The sequence below is a fragment of the Talpa occidentalis genome, unplaced genomic scaffold (assembly GCF_014898055.3).
Source record: "Talpa occidentalis isolate TD23 unplaced genomic scaffold, MPIMG_talOcc4v2.1 talOcc4.16, whole genome shotgun sequence".
Classification (NCBI taxonomy): domain Eukaryota; kingdom Metazoa; phylum Chordata; class Mammalia; order Eulipotyphla; family Talpidae; genus Talpa; species Talpa occidentalis.
In genome coordinates, this window is record NW_023601653.1 from 15,042,248 (window position 1) to 15,048,369 (window position 6,122).

General features: G+C 42.3%; 2 non-coding genes across 2 annotated transcripts; both read right to left on the bottom strand.

Moving 5' to 3' along the window:
* Positions 1 to 599: 599 nt before the first annotated feature.
* Positions 600 to 671, bottom strand: TRNAW-CCA (transfer RNA tryptophan (anticodon CCA)). Its single transcript has one exon. It is a non-coding gene; the product is annotated as a tRNA-Trp (tRNA).
* A 589-nt stretch (positions 672 to 1,260) lies between these two features.
* Positions 1,261 to 1,332, bottom strand: TRNAD-GUC (transfer RNA aspartic acid (anticodon GUC)). The gene has a single exon. It is a non-coding gene; the product is annotated as a tRNA-Asp (tRNA).
* Positions 1,333 to 6,122: the final 4,790 nt, after the last annotated feature.

Below are 6,122 nucleotides of genomic sequence, written 5' to 3' on the forward strand. Positions count from 1 at the left end.
AAATGCCCAAAAATAGATGACTGGATCAAGAAGTTGTGGTACATATACACCATGGAATATTACTCAGCATCAAAAAAGATAAACTCATGCAATTTGCAGCAACATGGATGGAGCTGGAAGGGATCTTGCTCAGCGAAATAAGCCAGAAAGAAAAAGAAAAATACCGGATGGTCTCACTCGTAGCAGGAATCTAGAAAACTTAAATAAGGGACCAGGAAAAAAGAATAACTATAAGAAAGAAAATATCAAAATCAACAAACAACTATGAACCAGAGACACTCTATTGGGGTCAAAATAAAGGGATTGTAATTATATGGGGAATATAAAAATAAAATTTAAATTAAAAAAAACTATTGGTGGGAAAGAGCTTGCACAGTACATGGTACCTTTCCTGTGAAGGACCTCAGGGGACTATTATGGCCACTAACTCACAGCAGTAATAGTTCACAGGCTCTTCGACACATAACGAGTCGACTTTTGCAGACTAAAGATTAATCTAAGACGCGAACGAAGATTTAATTCTAAAATTAAAAGCGTCTTCAAAAAATGGCGGGAATACCCTTCAAGCACCAAGAAACAAGCACGGAAATTAAAAGACATGACCCCGACGTGATTCGAACACGCAGCCTTCTGATCTGGAGTCAGACGCGCTACCGTTGCGCCACGAGGTCCTGCTGGGCTGTGGCGCGCGCAGTTTCTTAGGACTCCGAAAACATGGCGTCTCTTCCGGGCGCCTTCCACTCTTTTATTTTTTCCCTTGCCCTTCCACTCCGTGTAAGTCGCAGTTAAAGACCGACTTCTTTGGCGCCCAGATTTTCCTGACAACTAGCTGTCGACCTAGGTCGCGACGAAGCCAGAAGAAGCGAGAGAAAGGGGCTTCCCGTTTAGTCAGGTCCCCGGGCCAAAGGAAATCGGCCCTTCCTCTTGCTCAGCGAGCGGTTTCCGCCCTGACCCGCCCCGCGGGGGGCGGAGACTCCGCGCGACCTCCCCTCCCCCAACGTGGGTTCCGCACGCTGAGTTCGTGACCTCGAGTTGGAATTTGGCGGGACGCCTTTGCGCACGCGCAGAGCTCTGCCAACGAGCGGCAGGGAACGCCCACCGAGGTGTCGTCGAGCATTTTCTTCTCCTTTCAGCTAATAGACAGCATTTCCTCTCAAGCCAGCTGTAGGCTTAAAAGTTACCATTTTTAAAACACTCCCTTAGAAAGATACTTGAGCCCATGTATTTGTGTTTCATAAAATGTTGAAGAAAAATATGAACCTCCCCGTCGGGGAATTGAACCCCGGTCTCCCGCGTGACAGGCGGGGATACTAACCACTATACTAACGAGGAGCTGGTGGTGAAGGCTCGCGCCAGTGTCTCTTTAAGACAAAGAAAGGTTCCCTCCCCAGGGTCTTTTGCCTGCTCCTGGGAGGTGTGCAGACATGGACGTTTGTTCCTCTCTTCTGTTTATTGTCCTTGCTGGGCAGCTTAGACTCTCTCTGGAAAGGGTAAACAGTTTAGAGCAAATGAAACAAAATGCCCTTCCAGTTTTAGTGGTGGAGAATTGTTGAAAATGGTTTTTTGGAGCTCCCCTTTATACTTTTCCAGATAAATAATGATTTTCCTAGAGAAGGTTTTTTGTTTTTTGGGTTTTTTTTTTTTTTTTGGCTTTGTTTTAATCCTGACAGAGAGGGTGTGCATTGAAGCAGAGCTTTATCTTCCTGCGCTGCTATTTTCATTCTGCAGTTGAACTTCAAGGCTATCGTGTGGTTGCCAGATGCCCTGCCAGTCAGCGCTGACAGCCCTGGGCCTCTCCAGACAATCTGTCAGCAGCTTTCATGACACCAAAGGGCTGTGCATTCCAGCAGCTGCGGCCAGATGAAAGTTTACTGGCTGATTTTTCCTGTATTTCAGTCTTTCACCTGCATTTACTTGAAAATGACAACTAAAAATGTAAATGAATAAATAATGCATTTGTACATTTCAAAATTGGGATTGATGAAACAAACCCAGAGGGAGGAAAGAGAACAGGCAGTGTCCTGTCTATTCTCCTGAGCTTCAGAAGGATCCAGCCTGTTCTCAGAGGAACCAGCAGGGTCTCCCATGCCAATTTTGGACATTAGTCTAAATAACCATCTTCGTAGCCACAAACTGACTTGATAAAGTTTTTATTATAGAACTTAAGCTTACACGTCTTAGGAAATCCACGTGTGAGTGCTCTGACAGTTTATCTTTCTAGATCGTAGATGCTTACATGGTATTTTCCACCCCATGAAAGGGATTTGTTCAATGCACACACTTGAAAAATGAAAATTTCAGAGACATATTCCCGCCCCCCCCAATACAATTTTGCCCTGTGATCTCCTTTTAGTTCTGACCCTCCAGTAAGTGTGTCAAAGGACACTGTGATAACTCTGATGATGTACTTTCCCTGGTAACTTCAAAGGGAGTTACCCCAGTCCTTGCCCCAGTTCTCTAGTTGGCAAAGCTGCAGGGTGGCAGGAACCCAGGGCACCTAAACTGCCCGTTTGCCCCCCTGCTTCACAGGAAAAGAGGCTTCATCTTTGCCCCTTGAGCAGAGACCCCCTCCTCCCCACCTGAGAACTAGCAAAGCTATGCCAGTGTTCATACACATGTTGTTATTGCTCTTTTTTCCCCCCTCCCTGGGAAAAGGCAAGGGCCCCAAGTCAGCAGGGATCAGGGAGAAAGGAACTCAGCACCTGTTGTCCATCTTCCTAAAATGGAAAGGAAAAGAGAAGGCAATTAACCTGAATGGAGTCAGGGAGTCAGAGAATCCTCGCAGTCAGCACTGGGAGAAAATAAAATCTGACTGGCAGGCCAGAGGGCACAGACCTCTTACTGGAGGTAAACAGCATGATGGCAATCGATATCATTGAAAGTTTCAAATCTCCTGCTGCCTAAACAATTGCTTGTATAGCTTGTCACAGCTTGCACAATTTCACATTCATTCCATCTTCTCAACCACCTCTTGAGGTCAGCAGGGCAAGTGTATTTATACCTATTTTACAGGTGGACAAAGAGAGTCCTATGCAGGGTTGCACAGGTAGGCAGCTCATGACGAGCCACCGGGATTCACCCCAGTCTTGACTACAAATCCTGTGCAGTTTTCACCTTGTCACATAGTTCCACAAATGCGTATTAGCAAATACATACAAAAATGTTATAAATATTCTCAACCGAAGCATCACGGTTATTCCTGTACTAATACTTACTAATCTCTAATTACTGAGCAGACACTGTAGTTAGTCATTTAGTATTGAACTATACTATGCAAGACATTGTTTTAGATACATGGGAAAGTTTTAATGGATAAATCTTGTTCTTTTGGACCTTATCCCATAACGGGGAAGATGGACAACAAATAATGAATATAATTAATAAAATAAATAACTTAGATTGTGATAGGAATGGAAATAAGCAAAAATAACATGGCGAGGGGATTTGGAGAGTGCCGAGTTCAATAGCCTTGTCAAAGTAGACCTCATTGTAATAAGGTAATATTTGAACAGACTTGAAGGAAGTGGTCACATAGTCATAGAGATATCCCGGAGGCCTGTGGAGACTTAAAGGCTATTGTAAATACTTTGACTTTTACTGTGAAGGAAATGGAGGGCAGGGTTTTTGAACAGAGAAGTGATAAGACCTGATTTACTTTATGAAGGTCATTTGGCTACTGGGTTGACAGTGGAGGGTAGGGGCACAAGAGCAGAATTAGGGAGACCAATGAGCTTTACTGCAATAATCCAGGCAGGAAATAAATGCTGATGGATCTGGTGAGAGTGGGACGGGTGGAGAATGTGAGAGGTACTGAAATATTTTGAAACAGAATCAACGGAATTTCCCGATAGAGTGAACGTGAGCTTGGAGAGTAAAAGAACAACGAAAGATGCTTCTAAAATTATGGGCCTGAGCAACTGGAAGGATAGAGTTTCCATCAACTGCAATGGAAGAAGTGTGTACAATAATATCACATTTTGTGTGTGTGTGTACTGGTTATGAATTTTCACCATAATCAAGTTACAGGCTCATTCCATCTCCCCCACCCCTTCCATCACAATGATCTCTTATGTCTCTTTGCAGTCAATCCCTTCCCTCCAGACCCTGGTCTGATCTCCATTTCCAGAATGTCATATAAATAGACCTGTATAGTTTACACCCTTTTGAGACTTCACTCACTTGACTTTTGAGTCATCCATGTTGCTGAGTATCAGTTGTTTTTTTAAAAATTGCTGATTAGTATTTATGGTGCAGACATATTTATCTATGCACTAGACACTGGGTTTATTTATCTATTATAGTAAACATTGGATTGCTTCCAGCTTTTCAATATTATATATATATTGCTATTATAAACATTAGCATACATGTTCTTGTGTGGATATATATCTTCATTTCTCTTGGTCAATATCTAAACTAAGAGCGGCACTGCTGGAACTTAGGGTATGTGTACCTTTTTAGGAAACTATCAAACTGTTTTCCCAAGTGGCTGAAACATTTTGCATTCCCACCAACAATACATGAGTGTGCATGTTCCATGTCTTTGTTAGCACTTGATACTATAACTTTTTTTATTTGAGTCATTCTAAAATAGGTATGTGGTGGTATCTCTTTGTGGTATAAATATGCTTTTCTCTAGGGATTAAGTATGTTGAACATACTTTTATGGATTTATTTAAGCATGTAAATCTTTAGCTTATTACATTTCTTTTTTTAAAATTTATTTATTTATGCATACAAGAACTGGGTGTAAGTCAAAGGTGTGGGGGGTGAGAGGATTCACCAGAGACAGTGTGGGGAGAAGAACAGGTGGATCTACTGAAATACACTGCTGAGGGGAGCAGCAGTCAAGACAGGAGAGGTCTGCCTCACCATGTGGGTTGCTCCCTGACCAGGGATCGAACTCATGCTGCACGAGTTGACTGGCTGGCAACGCTATGATAATGTTGATAGCACTTGATAGCGCTATGTCTTTAACCCTGCACCACCAGGGAGGCCCTACATTTCTCTTTATTGAAGTAACATTGTTATTAAAACATTACATAAGTTTCAGGGGTGCATCATTGAGAATCAACATTTGTATGTCCTCCATTAAGTTCACTGCTAAATGCCCCATTCTGTCCTTCACTGTACCACTATTTTTTTTAAAGGATTTTACTTATTTATGCATACAAGAACTGGGGTACAGGCTAGAGATGGGGGGGGGGAATGAGAGGATTCACCAGAGACTGAGTGGGCAACAGAACAGGCAGATTGAGTGAAACACACTGCTGAGGGGAGCAGCGGGCGAGTCAGAAGAGGTCTGCTGCGCCAAGTGGGCAACTCCCTAGCTGGGGATCAAATTTGTGCTGCAGTGGCTTTGGACAGCCCCAAAGGTTGGGTCTTAACCCCTTGCGCCACCAGGGAGGCCCAAGTACCACTATTTCCTTTGTCCCAATTTACCTATCCCCCCTTCCTCCTTCCCTTCTGGTAACCACTAATTCATCTTACAGTCCAAATTTTATTTTTAGTTTATTTAGTTCTGTTGCTCGTTTTCTGTATATACTACATATGAGTGAATTCATAGGGTGTTTGTCTTCCCTGTCTGGCTTATTTTAATAAATATAATGCCTTCTAGGTACATCCAGTTTGTAGCAAATGGCAGGATTTCACCACTTTTTATTGTTGTATAGTAGTCCATTTAGTGTATGTGCTATGTCTTCTTTGTCCATTCATCTGTTGTTGAGCACTGAGTTTTTTCCAAATCTTAGCTATTGTGTTACTGTATTAATTAATTGTCCACATGTGGGTGGTTTTATTTCTGTTGCCCATTTTTAAATGGATTGTTTTCTTATTATGGCATTTAGAAAGTTAAAAAAAATATTCTGATTACTAGTCTTTTTTTTTTCATGAATTTTTTTTAAACCATGTTTGTACCCTTTGCACCCTATAGGTGCTTTTACTTTTCATGGTTTCAGTTACACACTGTCAACATTGGTCTGAAAATAGTAAATGGAAAATTCTAGAGATAAATAATGTATAAATTTTAAGTTACATTGTCCTGAGTAGCCTGATGAAATCTCCAGCCCTCTGGCTCTGCCTTGCTCAGAAAGTGAATCATCCCTTGTCCAGCATATTCACGT